This window comes from Macrotis lagotis, chromosome X (genome assembly GCF_037893015.1).
Source record: "Macrotis lagotis isolate mMagLag1 chromosome X, bilby.v1.9.chrom.fasta, whole genome shotgun sequence".
NCBI classification, from domain to species: Eukaryota; Metazoa; Chordata; class Mammalia; order Peramelemorphia; family Peramelidae; genus Macrotis; species Macrotis lagotis.
The window spans coordinates 235,901,878-235,919,030 of NC_133666.1; the positions used below are offsets into that span (position 1 = coordinate 235,901,878).

At 39.3% G+C, this 17,153-nt stretch overlaps 1 protein-coding gene across 3 annotated transcripts in view; it reads right to left on the reverse strand.

Annotated features, from left to right (window-relative positions):
• The window catches only part of VCAN (versican), a 133,126-nt gene extending 120,922 nt beyond the window's left edge, over positions 1–12,204 (reverse strand). The window contains exon 1 of one of the 3 annotated variants that reach the window (XM_074204539.1): positions 11,737–12,204. The gene's annotated coding sequence lies outside the window, so the exon portion shown is untranslated. The remainder of the gene's footprint in view (positions 1–11,736) is intronic. The other 2 variants (XM_074204537.1, XM_074204538.1) reach the window with 2 other exon arrangements.
• Positions 12,205–17,153: the final 4,949 nt, after the last annotated feature.

Genomic DNA, 17,153 nt, shown 5'->3' on the forward strand with positions numbered 1-17,153 from the left:
GTGTCTGTCTGAGGCCAGATTTGAATTCAGGTACTCCTGACTCTAGAGCCAGTGCTCTATCCACTGCACCACCTAACTGCCCCCTTAAAGCCCCCTTAAAGCCCATATATTTTTAAGGTTAGCCTACCTTGCTCCTTCCTGAGAACTTTGTTAAAGAATTCAATCTATATGTAAGTTTCTTGCTTTGTTTTTCTTTTTACATCCCCTGCACAGTGAATTGAACTGAATTAATATTACCTGATGTTCTTGGAAATAAATTTAAACCGAGTTTCAAAATGGATTCTCCCCTTTCTATGTGGGTATGCAGATATGTATGTGTAGGTAAAATTCTATTGATGGGGGTGGGGGGGATGGTTGGTGAGGAAATTCCTTTTAACAGTGCTTAGTTATATAGCTATTCTGCAACTTACAGTTTCAGAGTTGACTGGTGAGCAAAAAATATAAAATGACTTACCTAGGGTCATGCAGCCAATATGAATCAGAGGTGGGACCTAAGAGTCATTTTTATGCATTATGAATAATGTGCTAATTTCTCAGATTTTACTTAAAAATTTAAGACTAGCACATAGTTTCTATTTCTATGCTTTTGGTTGTTATAGTTGTTGTTGAGTTGTTTCATTTGTGTATGACTCTATGTGACCCCCTTTAAGTTTTTCTTGGCAAAGATATTGTAATGGTAGGCATTTCCTTCTCCAGTTCATTTTACAGATGAGGAAACTGAGTTAAAAAGGGTTTAAGTCACTTGCCCAGAATCACACAGCTAGTAACTATCATTAGATTTAAACTCAGGTCTTTCTGACTCCAGGCCTAACACTGTATTCGCTGGGCCACCTGGCGACCCATTTCTATGGTACCTGTTACCAGTATTTCACAACTGATTGGGATTGTTGGTGAACTCTGCTGAAATATTAAAGGTGCAGTAGGTCTCCTTTAGAGATCCAGCCTGGTTTTCTAGTTCTGGTTGTGCTACTAAATTGATCGCTCTGGGCCTTAGTGTCCTCAACCACAAAATAATGGAGTTAGACTAAATATTCTCTGATTGTTGAAGAAAAAGTACTCAAAATGTTCTGGATTTATTATAAGAATATTCTGGTTAGAGGATTTGTTTTGTCCATAAATTAATCTGGTACCTTGGGCAAATAAATGCTGAAATAAAGAATGAAAATAATTTAACATTTCTTGGGAAATAGGAAACCCAGTCCAACTTTCATAATATTTAAATATGAAGCCTTTGTAAAGAAACTGCAAAAAACAAGAACCTATATCTTTCTCTGTTAGACTATGAGAGAACTCTGAACTATGATCTCCCTCAAGGTTATTTGAGAGAACTGTATCTTGCTGTGCAATTAATGTACTGGTTTATTTTCAGCCACAAAGGATTTGGAAAATTTCAACCAAATGCTTAAGGACATGGGGAATGCTGAGGAAGTCTTTTGGAAGACCAGTGACAACAATTAGACAGAGTATTTCACGGGACCTCATATAATGTTAAACTGCTTGGAGGAGGACCACTGAGATATGGACCCTTTACTAATGATTCATGGGTGGAAAGAGACGAGGGTCTCCCCATATAGGAAAGTATAAATTAATTGACTTATTCCTTTGCAAGGTGAAGTCATGGTTCTACTGGAGTAATGACAGAAAACCTCTAGGAACAGTAGGGAATATTCCCTTGGGAAAAGATAGTGAACTTTAATTTTAAAAGCAGGAAATGCTTAGGAGAGGGGTGAGTTTAAAGTTACCCTATCCCCACCGGCCTTGGAGTCAGGAGTACCTGGGTTCAAATCCAGTATCAGACACTTAATAATTACCTAGCTGTGTAGCCTTGGGCAAGCCACTTAACCCCATTTGCCTTGCAAAAAAACCTAAAATAAACAAATAAATAAATAAATAAAGTTACCTTATCCACAAATAGCATCAGTGTCCCTCCCTTGTTCTTCTCTCTAGGGTACACAAACTCCCCTTCCTGGGTTAGTGGTCTTTAAGCATGCAAAGGTCACTGATTTTTAGACAAGGAAATATGTCCAATCTGACACCGATTGGCTAGAGCTGAACCTTCTGAAGGACAGAGCTATAGCCATTGACCAGACTAGGAGAGGGGTTGTTGTACTTTCTCTTCTTGAATGTACAGGAATCTAGAAAGGAAAATTGTAGATAGCCAGAAAAGCTGAATTATAAGAGTGAGAGGGGACCTTGTCATCAAGAGATAGGAGACAATGTCTATTTGGGGCAATAGATGAGACAGTGTGATGATGATGATGCCAAGAAAGAAGTCATGGCTCAAAAAACTCTTAATATTGCATTTGTAAGTAACAATGGGAAATATTCATTTGGAGACATACTCAGTTATTTCACTTTTCCTTTCAGGTCTTATAATAATGTAATAATAATAATTGGTTGTAATTACAATAATGGTTGTACTGGTAGTAAGGATTTACAAAGAACTTTATAAATATTATCTCGTTTTTATTTGTTCAATGGTCATGGGAGGAAGGTGCTATTATTATCTCCATTTATAAAAGCAGAAAATGAGGTAGACAGCAGTTAAGGGACCCACTCAAAGTCACACAGCTAGCTAGTGTCTAAAACTGGATTTGGACTTATGTCTTCCTGGTTCCAGGTCCCAGACCCATAATATCAATATCTGCTCTTTTTTTTTTTTTTTTTGGAGAGAGCAGAATGGTGATGGTGTGAAAATGCTGTATTTACCATTGCTACTTGAGCTGCTTCAAAAAAGGGACAATTCTATATTAGAAAGAGTTTAATATATGAGTTTAATATATGAGAAACAATCCCATGCTAGATCATCTTCCCATCTCCTGACATAAAATACCACAAACCTCAGATGCCCAGAGTCTAGTCTACCTAAAGGAATAGGACTCCTGCCCAAAGAAAGGAAAGACTATCAAGCTTTACAGTTTAGTTGTGGAAAGTTGGTGCATGCAAAAGATTATTTTACCTAGAAATCAAAAGATCTAAGTTCAAATCTTTACTCTGTCACTTACTTCACGTGCAAAATTCAGCAAGTTGTATAACCTCTTTAGTTAGTTTCCTCCTCTGAAAATCAGGGAATTGGACTCTCTATCTCTTCTTTATTTCTCCCCATTTCTCTGTCTCTCTCTGTCTCTCTGTTTCTGTCCTTTCTTCTCTGGTCTCTTAACTCTGATCTACTCCTGAATCTTCCTTATCTCTTATCATTGTGACTACTTCATGCTCTAGAGATCATAATGAACTTCTAAAGAAATGATTCTTTCTTGGCTATTTAGAAGTACCTCCTTTCCCATTCTCTTTTTATTTCCATATTTTAAAAAATTAAGTTCAAGTTCAAGAACAAGTGCAAGTTGGTGCTCTCAGGGTTTTTACATCAATTTGAGGAGTCAATCCTTGATAAGTCTAGGTATGTTAGGGGAAATACTTTTCTAGACAGGGTTTTCATAGGCTTGCTGAGAAAAAGTCAACATCCTTAGTCCTTTAAAATTGAAGTATTTAAAAATACATTGGCCTAAGATAAAGTAAAAGCCCAAATTTCAGTTTTTTGGAGCTTTTCTTTCATATTTCTATTTTAGCTTCATGACACAGATGGTTCATTAATTTTTTAAAATCCCAACTATTCAATAACAGGATAATCCATGTGATGGGGAAAATAAGTAAAAAATTTAACAATAAAATCATTGAAGAGTAATTGAAATATAAATGAAGATTTGGAAAGGAAAATCTGAGGATAAAGTCTGGAAGGGACAGAGGATTTGGGATGAAGCAATAGTGGAAGAACTTGCATTCCAAACTAGGTAAAATGCATTAGCAACCTTTTTTCCCAAACTGTATTTAAGACTGATTCTGAGAGGATTTCTTTTAAAAAGTATCAAGGACATAAGAATCGCTCATTGGTACACGTTTCATTGTTAGATACTACCAAACTGGCCAAATCATTCAATTTCATCAAGTCAAACTGGTGCAAAAAAAAATGGTCAAAAAGCATCATTGGCTCAGGTGTAATGCCTACTATTGTTTAGGACGTTTTTGGAGGAGGAGAAAAGACTGAGAAGGCAATGAAATGATATGTCAATTCAGTCAAAATGATTAGTTCAGTAGAAGATATCAAATGATCTCCACAATTCATTTAACAATTACTGACCCAATGCTCTTTGAGATGATGTGTGCTTTGGAGAGTATCTTTCTGTTCTACTTCCTCTTGTTGTGAACTTTAATGTCATGAACCTTCTACAAATCTTTTTCTCATTGTCCCTTCTCCCCAAATTGTTCTAGTCCTGTTCATCATCTGCAATTTAGTATTAACTTCAGTGGGTAACAAGACTGGCTTCATGGAAAGGACTTGGCAGATATCAATTGAGTCTTATTTTGAAACCAGCTGCTAAGTGGAGGGTTAAAAGAAGAGAAGTCATCAAAAGTCAACATTTGACTGGTCTTCTATGAAGACTGGGAAATTATATGGAGTGAGATCAACAGAATTTGGTGTGTGTGTGTGTATATATATATATATATATATATATATATATATATGAATATTAAAAGAAAGTTTCATGCTTCTAAGTATTACACAGGATTCCTATACCTAGAATCCAGACATAGGCAGCTTATCTAGGGTATTATTTCAGGGACAAAGGGAAGGGGAGAAACAAGGTATATTTTTATTACTTTTTAATAAATATTCCAGAGGATCAGATATCTGATCAATGCAGATATTACCTCCAATATGAATGCATATTATTTTGATGCCAGAAAATTGTGCTATGACCTATAAGTTTCATGGTGAACAGCAACACAGGGAGTATAATTTTCAAACCTCACCTTGGATACCTTTTTATAAGGATATAGGCAGTGTCTACATGAACTTTCCCCATCAAAATGTTTTCCCCTCTCCTAGAAGTCCCAGCTTTGTGTGGAGCAAATGAAAGTCAGAGACAAAGGAGTTTTTTTTCTTGCAACTTACTGAAACATTGGACTTCAAGTCAGGACTCCTACCTACAAATTAAAATTCTGTGGCTTCTAAAAAACCTCATCAATAAAACAGGGAAAGTAATACTAGTAATATTGATCTCACAGGATTATAGGACACTTTATAAATGTGGAGAATGATTAGTGACTCTGTAATTCAAGTTGTCACTTGACATTCTTTTAACTATACAATGGAAATGATCAGTCTCAGACTACAATGGAAGTGACTTCTCTCAGGAGGAGACAGTGGGAGGAGGAGAAGAGCTTTATGATGTGACCATGAATTCCCTTTCTGAGAAGAATCACTCACAGGGGGTATCTCCAATCCATTAATGTATTCATAGAATCAAAAGGAGATGTCATTTTTTTAGTGAGATCACTGAGTGTTGACTTGTCCTTCACCTTGAAAGGGATATGAAATGCCAGGATACATGTAAAAGATTTTTATTGTCCTTAGATACCAAGAGATGACAGAGAACATCATCTAGGCTGTGTTTATTCTGAGGACACTCCTGATATGGGACATCAGTCAATCAATCAATCAATCAATCAATCAGCATTTATTAAACTAATTCTGTACTAGAGGCTAAGGATGAAAGTTTTTTGTTTTTTTTTTAAGAGAGAAATAGCCCTTCTTTTCAAGGATCTTACTTTCCACTAGAATATAAGTTCAGGTCCCAATGACAGAATTAATGAGGTGGAAAAAGTGATTTTAAATTTTTATTTTGCCATCTTTCAAATGTATGCAATCTTTTTAAACCAATCTATCTGATTTTTATAGAGTTTTTAGGAAAGATATCTTTTCAGAAGTTCTCGGAATTTATTTAGATGGTAAATTTCATTCAAAAATACTTATTAGATATTTAATTACTATATTGTTTAGAAATAAGAGTATTTATCTCAATCTGCCCATGCTCTTATAAATATTGCAGATAAAGTAAATTTTAATATTCATTTATATACACACACCAGAAGATATTTTTAAACAATAATTGACTAACAAATTAAACAGAAATCACTTGCATCTACCAGTGAAATACAGCCTCTTCTGGCACATTTGGTGATAACAGCTTAGCAGTGTCCAGAAAACACTGGACTTCAAAATGAAAAAATAATTTATCCAGTCCAGACTCTAAGAGGAAACTGGCAGAATGCACTACCCAAAGTGGAATCTGGCCAAGACATTTATCTCTACTTCCCCTTGTTCTGCTTCCAAACCAGAGAAAGAGTGCAGGCTTTGTATTTTCTGGTGTGGTACAATCTGATGCAACAATCAGCATGTTTTCTCCAACCAAAGCTACTAAGCCCTAACAATACATATTAGTCAGTCTTAACCATTTCCTCTAGGTGGGTGGTGAAGTAATGGCCTCCTACAGGTCTTCATTCATTATTTTTCTCAAAAGAAATGTGTATCTGTGAAACAATACCCTGAAACAGGAAAATATTCGGTTTTAAGTATAATTTCTAGAGATGGTCTGTTCACAATAGAAAACATGAGTTTTAAATCTAACTTTGAAAGCTTCTTTGAGTTAAATGACTGTGGGAGAAGGAGTATGTTGACCTTGTGTTCTCTGTATATCCCTAGTGATCAATTAGTGTCCAATCATTAACCATGAAAGACCGAGATAAATCATTCAGGAAGGGAAGGAACAATAGATACAACTTTAATAATTAGAAAGTAGCCTGAGAGAAGTACACTTTCATGTTCTTTGGTGTTTATTTCTATTTATGAGTAAAAAACTCATGAGGCTATAATTTAAGAACTAGCTTAAACCTGCAAATGCCTACAGAACTTGTAGCAAACTTGTAAACTTTAACAAAGCAGAAACCATGCCAATCAACTATCTTTAAAGATTTTTTTTTGATACTGGGAAAAACAAAGCTTAGTCTAATATAAAAAAACTTCTCTAGGTCAGAAAACCTCTATTCTTAGTTTCTTCATCTGTTAAATGAGTAACAGAGTGTTGTGCTATCTCCACAAATTTTGGGGGGGGAATATCTTGCAACCTGTTATTATATTATGTAAATAAGTAATTATTATCACTGTGCTATATAAATGTGAGCTATTATGTACTTCAGGTATAGAGTTTGAGGATAGCTTACTAAGGGAAGTAATTTAGCCCTATGCTGCCCAGCAGCATACTTCTGTTGGGCCAGGGGAAATTTTCACAAAGAAGTCTAAAATATTATAAAATATTCCTTTCTTTTTTTCCAAAGGAATTGAATCCAAAGCAGAAGAATAAAAGTTGGATCTTTGAAGGCATTATTCATCATTGCTGCTCTAATCTCAAATTTAGGGACAGTATTTAGCTTGGAAAAGCACTTGTATTAGATATGTCCTCATGATTATATTTTTAACTAAGTCCATAGATTCCTCTTTTAGAACAAATTTAAATCAATATTTTCATGATAGTCTTTGCTGACAGTTGCCATAGGGTAGCTTGGGGGTTGGACTTAAAATCTTTGATGTGACTGCTTTAGAATTGGAGAATTCCTATTGGAAAGGCACTTTAAAAAAATCTCATTTTAAAAATAAGTTGAGGTCCAGAAAGGTTGTGCCATTTACCCAAAGCATCTAATTAATGTCAGAACCAAGGCAGAGCTAGGCTGTTAAACTCTTCTAGTTCCAGGTTCTATGCTCTTTTTTACTATCCTACAAGACTTAGAGATGAGCAACTCAAGTTTATGTTATATTTTAGATTTTCAAAAGTAGTTTCCTCACTTTTTATTGTTGTTTAGTCATGTCTGACTCTTCATGATCCCATTTGGGATTTTTAGGCAAAGACACTGGCGTGGTTTCCTATTTCCTTCTTCAGTCCATTTTACAGATGAGGTAACTGGGGGCAAACCGGATTAAGTGATTTGTTCAGGATTATACAGCTAAGAAGTGTCTGAGACCAGATGTGAACTCAGGTTTTCCTAACTCCGGATCAGGAACTATTATCTACTGTGCTATCTCTCTTTTTTCATAATAACTCTTTAAAGTACATATTGCAAGTATTATTATACAGATTTTACAATTCAGGATCAGAGATTAAATAGTTTATTCAGAGACACACTACTAATAAATGTATGAGGTAGGATTGTAATTCAGGGCTTCTGACTCCAAAGAAAATTCTGTCAATTGATGAAGTTTTGACAGGGTTCTCCCATAGAACAGTATGTCCTTAAAATCTCTGAATAGTAGAAAGAATAAACTTCATTTGACTACACTTCCTTCAAGGTCAGTAATCCTTCTTTAATCATCAGTATTTATATAAAACCTATATATATATGAATTTCTATTGTCCACTTATAGGAAAACACCACTATACATTCTCCTTCCCTAAAAATATTGCATTTTAAAATGTCTCCCTACTCCTGTTAGAAGACCCTCCTCAAAAAAAGAACAAATAAATAAATAAAGTCATCAACAAATATCCCCTTAGTGTAGTCCTTTTAACAGCATCTGGGTTCAAGGCTTTGAATGTCTGAACGTGCCACACCTGTCTGACTGCTGTTTGCACTTGATTCATACCCACTCTTGGGGTCTCCCTGCCTCCCTCCATCCCTCAGCCCTCCTTCCAAATGCGTTCATTGGCCTGTAGCATACTGGCACTCCATAGAAAACATATGTCTGTGGAGGAGGAGAAGGAGGAGTTCGGAGTTGGGCTGGCAGTTAGCTGGGGCTGGATGAGACTGACAGCCCCAACAGTACTTCAAAACCCCAGACAAACCCGAACGGCCTAGCAACTTTCTCCCGGGCCAGCTTTACAACACATGTTCAGAAAGCTCCATGAAACTGAGAAGGAGAAGCTTCAGTATGTCTCTGGCACTTCTCTGGATGGGCTAGGCTCGTTCCACGTGGCGGCGGGTGAAGCCCGGAGATGGGAGGGAGGCCAGGCCGGCTCCCTCTCCTGGGCTTGGGTAAAAGAGTGTGCCCTGCCGGCTGGGCGGGGAGAGAGCCAGCCAGCACTCTCAGTAATAGCTGCCTGCCTTTGTCCTTGGAGCCGGGCCACCTCTTAATGAAGATCAGTTACTACCTCCCCCACCCATTGTGAAGTGAAGCAGCTGGAACGGGAGAAATCTTAAAATAAGACATGGTCCCCAAACTTCAGTGTGCCGGCATTTACGAAATACCCCAGTCATTGCCCCGCAAGGAACTGAAAGCTTCCTTGCCTTCCTCCTCCTTGTCTAGAGTCTGTCACTCGTTTTGCACCTCCTCCTCCTCCTCCTCCTCCTTCCTTCCTTCCTTCTTCCTTCCTTCTCTCTCTCTCTCTCTCTCTCTCTCTCTCTCTCTCTCTCTCTCTCTCTCTCTCTCTCTCTCTCTCCCTCTCCCTCCCTCTCTCTCTCTCTCCTTTTCACATCCTTCAGCGCTTTTATTATCAAATGCATGTCGAGAAAAGGACCATAGGCCTTTTAAAAACTTGCAATCAGTTCAGTCAGTCATACTATTGACAACTAATCCAATCTTGCGGATTTTCTGATGAGAAAGATGCTACACACACACACACACACACACACACACACACACACACACACACACACATCTTGAAGTAAAATGAGACGAGATCCCTCTTTTCCCTGTAGATGGTCCAATAGTTCCTGAAGCCCTACCTACTTCCTTCCTCCATCCTCCTTGCCTAGCTAGAGAGAAATAAAAAACTGGAGACAAAACTCTTAGTCTATTAATGAATGGTTTGGAGGGCGGCTCCCTCCCGAAGGTTTAATCAATGGAAGATGTGGTCCAGCCTGGCCCGGCTTCTCCATCAGGGGGCGCCGCGGCTCTCTCTAAAGTAGGAGAGGATTCCTAGACATCTCGGCTTGCTAAAGGCGATAGCGAAGAGGAGGGCCAGATCTGTGGCTGCGCCCCGCCTCCTCCCTCCGGCTCCAGGAGGAAGGCAGTGATTTCACACAGCCCATTCATTTGTCAGCCGTGGGGGAGGGGAGAGGCACTGTCTAAAGAGCCCTAGCCAGAGACTGATAGAGGGGGAAGAGAGTGGCAGAGGGAGGAAAAAGAAAGACAAAGAGGCAAGGGAGGAAAGCCCGGGTGAGGCTCGAGGAGTGGGTGGGAGCGGGTGGGGATTTGTGATCTGGAAGGCTCAGGCATCCCGGGCTCAGGCTCCGTCTTTGCCTCTCTAGGAGCTTCCAGGGTCCCAGAGCCATCTCCCTCTTCCCGGTCTCCAGAGTCCGGGTGTGCGCTCAACAGCTGAATCCGAAAGCAAATAGTTTCAGCTATGACACGTATTTTTCTCTAACTCTCTCGCCTTTGCCTATCAGTGAGCACTCCACACCCTTTGATAGAGAGCGGGGCCAGATTCCCCTACGTAAGAGCACCCGAGCTGAGCTTTTGATTTCTTTATTACGTGGTTTTTCTGGGCAGGACAAGGAGAAACTCTTACTTGGAGCCTGCCCCCCACCCGAGCTCCCGTCTCTCTCTCTCTCTCTCTCTCTCTCTCTCTCTCTCTCTCTCTCTCTCTCTCTCTCTCTCTCTCTCTCTCTCTCCCCCCCCCCCCAGACTCTTTGACCCAGTAAGAAAAGTTGCTCAACTTCAGTTCAGTGCAAAGAAGTGGGAGGGACCAAAGAAAGAAAAGAAGGCAGAGAGAGGGATGCTTCGCAGGGGATGGGCACCCATCCCGAAGTTCTCGTTAAGATGCAGACTTTGGATTTCTGGTCCACCTTTGTCTAGAGAGCTCACATTGAGTCACACTTCCATTGGGTACAGAGGGGCTCCGGAGGGGCAGTGCGCCCCTCACCCCATTCAGGAAATGCTAGAGAAATTTCACTACAATTGCTACGACCACCACCACCACCACCCCACTCGTGAATCAGCTTCCCCTGGGGAGAAATGGTCGTTTTCAACTTTACTTGATCAGTTCCCGCCGTCTTCTCGTCTCCAAACCCACCCCCATCCCCAGGTCATTTCACACTGCTCCTCCTGTGTACCCGTAGGACAAAAGAACATAGGGGCGCGGGAGGAGAGAAGCCTTCACCCCTACCCCTTCCAAGCCGATGGGGATGGAAGGGTTTTGCTCCAGTGACCCTTGTTCTCTCTCTCTCTCTCTCTCTCTCTCTCTCTCTCTCTCTCTCTCTCTCTCTCTCTCTCTCTCTCTCTCTCCTCACCTTCCCCTAAACACCCCAGGTGACTGAAAAGATATCGCCTGCTCTTTAGTATCCTGCGACTACCGCAGCGAGAAGGGAAGGAAGGATGCAGCCTCCCGGTCACTTCCCAGTCACTTCCAGGGGCTGCTCAGAGAGTGGCTTTCCAGGAAAACTAACCACAAACTAGGGGCAAAACGACCCGGTGGCCAGCACTCACTCAGAGAGATTTCAGCCACTTTTCATAGGCAACAGTCTAATTCTTCAAACAGCCCCTGCATGGGAACAGGTTCCCCCCCACCCCTAAATCACGATAAAGTCACACCTTCCTAGAGATTCAAAATCCAGTTCCTTGGAGAGTTGTCTTTCACACCCCCTTTCCCCCAAATCTTTCTATCTCTCCCTTCCCACCCAGTTTTCTTTGTCCCGCTCTTTTCAGCACCACAGTTTCATCTGGATTCCTGACCATTGGATTTCTCCTGCAAAAGGCACTTTTAAAAGTTACCTGCAATCTGCTTAAGGCAAATCGTGCTTGCCCTTAACTTAACCTAAGTGCCGTTACTTTTATTCGTTTTGGAGGAAGGACGACCACAAATAGCTCAGTCCTCCTTTTTGTTCTTTAAAGCCCGCAAGTGATTCCTAGCAGCCAATTTTCTTAAAAAGAAAGGGGGTGGGAGGAGAGAACAAAAGAGACATAATTACCTTAAAGGTGGCTGACTGCAGAGTTTGGGGGGCAAAAGAAGGAAAAAAAGGACAGGAAAAAAATCCCAGTGTAGTGCTGAGGTTATTCCAGAGTTACTCGTGGTCACACGGAGCAGTAAATCCCTTGATTAATGCTCAAAGAAGCCTTGCAGGAGATGCTGAAGCCTGGAGGGTTCCTTGCTCCCAGAGCCTGCTGGAGAGCACCTGATTCCGAGCGTCTGCGCCCGAGAGGAGTTCCTCCTCGAAGAGGCTCCCAGGCAGCTTCGCCTGCAAGTTCAAATGCGGGCTGGGACACCCATCATTATTATATCATTGGACCGTCAGCGCTGAGGAGGAGACTCTACTCGAGGAGAAGGAGGAGGAGGAGGAGGAAGGAGAGGAGGAGGGTTCATTCACAGGCTCCAGAAGAGCTTTGCAGACACAGTCACAAGAGCCCAGGGCTTCTGGAGAGGCTGAAGGGGCAGGACAGGCAGCTCCAGGTTCCTGCAGCAGGGGCCGCCTGCCTTCCCAGGCACTCCCACCTCTCCCAGCTTTTCTTGACAAGAAGTACCAATAGGCTGGGGGAAAGAGCAGCTCTCCCCATTCAACAACTTAGTCAAACATCTTGCTTTGCACTGGGGGGGGGGGGGCAACTGCAAGCCTCTCTGTCCTCACAGCCTTCCCCCCCACACTGCTTAAGAGCCTTGCTGTTCCGGAGGTAGATTCTTCTAAACGATGTTGTAAGATGTGGAACAAAAAAATGAACTGGTCATTTTGACTCTGGAGATGGAGGATAGTGGAGTCGAAAAGAACTTGGTTACAGTGTGTTTACACTACAACAAAATCTGACTGCCTGTCCCATCTGCGGAAAGTGTCAGGCTTCTGGCTCCCGCCAACCCTAGAGGAACGCTGAGAAACTGATTATGGGAAAAGGAAAAAGAGGTTAGCAGAGAGACACAGACAGAGATACAGAGACAGAGACAAAGAAACAGAAAGACAGAGGGAGAGGGAGAGAGACAGACAGACACACAGAGAGACAGAGACAGAGAAACAGAGAGATAGAGTCAGAGACAGACAGAGATAGAGAGAAAAAGAAGAGACAGACAGAGATAGAGACATACAGAGACAGAGAGAAACAGACACAGAGACAGATAGAGACAGAGAGGCAGAGACAGAGAAACACAGAGAGAGACAGACAGAGAGAAACAGAGCTAAAAGACAGGCAGAGACAGAAAGAGAAACAGAGAGACAGACAGACAAGAGACGGACAGAGAATCCCAATTGTTAATGCTGCAATCTCAGAAAGTAGTATAAACCTGTATTGGGATTACTTGAAGCAAATTCACATAAGATTCAGTTTAAATACAACTTTGTTCTTTCTCAGAAACACACACTGTGTATTTTGTTTATAATTTTAGAGCATTAACTCATTATGATACAATCAATGATTTTCCTTATTTTCAAATAATGTACTGAAATTTAAGCAATTCTATTATATATAACTAATATATAGGAAGTAAAAGATGAATAGAGAAGGCAACATTTCTACCTAAAAAAATTCAAATAGGCCTAAAACAATTTAACAAATGATCAACTATCATGTGGCATATTGAATTACAGAACTTGGAAGATGTGGGGTTTGAATTTTTTACCCATTTTCTTTGAACCTTGTTCTGAATTAATGTAACCCTGCAACCAAGCTTCAACCAAGGTAAAACTAGAAATATTAGAATCAATGGGCAAAGTGCCCTTTATATGTCTGGGAGTTTGTGCTGTGTCTTTGGGCCACATTTATTATGATATTGGAGTCATTCATCCTCCATTCTGAGGCCCTAGTAAGAAAACCACATCTACAGCAATACCTCACCCCAGTGTTGATTAGAGGGAAAAGTTTCAGTTTTCACTCTAAATTTCTTTGCCTGTGTTGGTTTAAGCCAACACTTTAACCTTTCTGTAACATAGATTTTCTGTGTGCGCACACTTATAGGCATACCCTTTGGATGTTTCCTGGATACATGATTATAGATATAAAAAAAAAATCTAAAAAAACTTAAATGACAAACCCATATAAAATTTGCAAAGAAAATTCCAAGTCTCAGAATGTACTTGTTTCATTTGTTTCTAATACATCAGCTCATAAGACACAAGTATCTATCAGTTGTGTATGTGTTTTTCCACCAAGTTATCTTTCCTGGTGCAGCTGATAGATGAAAGAAAGTATTATACTAATATTCTTAACATTTAGTTTTTTTGGTATTATACCATACTTAATTACTACAAAATTAAATTGGCTTTACAAGCAAAAGAAGTATCTCCAACTATACAAAAGAAAATTAGATGAAGTAAATAGTTGGATAGAATTTGCCATTTCTAAAATGCAATTAGGAGTCATCATCAAGGGGTCATTGAGAATATCACAGATGGCAATTGTGGTTGCAAATGATTGAATATTACCAGTCAGACATCTTTTGGATCCTAGTCTACTTTTTTTGTGTGTATGTAAGCACTTTTTAAATTCTTTAACCTATAATTTAGCTCAATTTCCACCTTCTACAAGAATCCCCATTCTACCTCTTGAAGGCCCTGCAAGTACCTTCCCTCTAAGTTTACCTCTCATTTATACATGTTCTTTATGTGCATAATTGTTTGCATGCTATCTCCACCATTAGAATATAAACTTAAGAGTATAGGCATGTTTTTGCCTTTCATTGATTCCCAATGCTTGGCAAAGTTCTTGGCACTTAATTATTGCTTCTTAAGTATGATAAGTGTTGAATAAATACTTATTGATAATTTTTGTTATTCAGATGACAAACTCTGGACTATACTACAGAACAAAGTCATCTTCTTTAATAACTATCAACAGGGAGATTGGGAACCATATGTCATTTTTGCCATGTGTTTTAACTGGTTCTTTCTTTTTATTCAATTAGACATTAATTTTTGGGGGGGCAAGGCAATGGGGTTAAATGACTTACCCTAGGTCAAACAGCTAGGTAATTATTGAGGTCAGATTTGAATTCTGACTCCAGGGTTGTTGTTCTATCCACTGTGCCACCTAGCTGCCTCAACATTAATTCTTTAGAAGACCAAGCAGTAGGGCAGTGAAGTGGTGCAGTGGATAGAGTACCAACTCTGTGATCAAGAGGGCCCAAGTTCAAATCTAGTCTCAGAAACTTAATAACACACTAGGTGAGTGATCCCTGGATGTCTTAACTTCATTGTCATGCCAAAAAAAGACTTAGCAATTAGTCAAAGTTGCCAAAAAATTAAAATAAAATGGCATAACTGGCATAACTTTCCTTTCAGTGGTTTCTTTTTTTTTTTTTGGTTTTTTTGCAAGGCAATGGGGTCAAGTGGCTTGCCTAAGGCCACACAGCTAAGTAATTTTTAAGTGTCTGAGGCTGGATTTGAATTCAGGTACTCCTGACTTCAGGGCCAATGCTCTATCCACTGAGCCACATAGCTGCCCCTCTTTCAGTGGTTTCTTAAATTTGAAAACTAATTTTCTATATATATAAAATAGAAAAGGGAAAGATAATTATTTTCTAAATAACATACTACTTGTACAATGCAGATTCATTGAATTAGAAGTCAGTTTGGAGGCTGTATAATTCAATCTCATTTTACAGATGAAGAACCAGAATTCAAACTCTTATCTCTGACTCCAGGACATTTCTATTTTCATGACCCCATGAATCCTGTTAAATTCATTGTGAAATAAAAGCATAGTTTCAAAATCTATTGCACGCACTGGTCAAGACCACCATTTTCAGTGTCATCTTTTGTACATGAGACTTTTGATAAGAACTTCTTAAAAATTAAGAACAGTGATTACTGATTATCTCTCATGAAGATATTTTCCTAATTGGAAAAGGACTTTTTGCAGTTTTGTGACAAAAATTCCTTTGGACTTGTCTAATTGTATGAGTGTTCTTTCAACTCATGTCCTTTCACTGGAGCAATCTTTTTTTTTGGTAAACCACAGGATCTCAGATGTGGATAACTAGAGCAAGATCTTCATTCAGAGAGCTAATGTCTACATGAAACCACAAACCAGAGGCCACCCTCTTTTCTCCTTACTTCGATCTTACTCTGAGAATAAGCTGAGTAAGCAGGCAGTCTATGATTTGAGAAACAGGGTGTGGGATGCAGGTGGAGCTCACTGGAACTGTATTTTATGACTCTTTATGCTGCCTCTTTTTGTAGGTCTTGATGATAACACTTTAATCTCACCATTTTATTCTTTATTGAATAATCCTAACTATTATTCGAATGCATAATATTGTTTCTTCTGTAGTAGGGCTGCTGGAAGAGCCAGGATTCTACTAAACTCACATGCCTTAGAAGAAGAAAGACATTTCATTTCAAGTGTAATGGTGCTAGCTATACAAGTAGGTGTTTAATAAGTTCTTGCTGATTGATTGATAGCTCCAGGGGGCAAGATGCTTGAATGAGAACCTTTTTTTCCTCTAGATGGTCATAGAATCATGAATTAGAGTTGAATACTACTGCAGAGAGAATTTAGTCCACACCTTTATTTTGCAGATGAGGAAACTGAGACCCAAGGAAGTTAAATGACTTTCCCAATGTCACACAGATAGTCAGATCCTCTTACTCCAGAGCCAGTCCTTTTTTCTACTTTAACACAGGCTTCACATGAATATCTTTGCTATCTGGAAAAAATAGTCAGGAAAAAAGGAAGTCGACATTCTAAGATATCACCCAAGTTGACAAACTGATAAGAAATATTTTAACCTGCTTCCCAAATCTTCTAGGTACTCTAGGATTGATCACTCAACTATGTATTGGTAATGTATATACTTGTATCCATATAAGCAGAAACAAGGTGATATAATTCTTTGTTAACTTAAACTAAAGGAATACTCTAAGTAGTACAAAATGATAACAAGTAACTCATGGTCTCAAGAACGAAATCTGTAAACTGGAAAAATTAAACATGTGCAAGTTACTTTGGAAAACATAAAGAGTTCATAGCTGGTGAGATCTGTATGAAATACTGCAGAATAAAGTGAGCAGAACCAGGAGAAAACATTAACATAGAGACAAAGACATTGAAAGACTTAAGAACTCTGACCCATGCAATGACCAACCATGATTTCAGAGAATCAATGATGAAGCTTGTTATTCAACTACTGACAGAGAAGGGAAGGGTAGTATTTTAAACAAGACAAATACAGGAGTTTGTTTTATTTGACTAAGCATGTCAGTTACAATTTTCTTATTTTTCTTATTGTAAGCATTGGGACTGGCTTAATGAAGGGAGCAGAAAATAAAATTTTGCTCATTAAAAAATGAAACAATACAACTTGTTTTTCTCAGAAATAGGATACAGATTATTAGAGCATTCAAAAAAAAGAAAGAAATATCACACTAAAATATTTCATCCAATAAAATCTTTTCCTGCGTCATCAAGT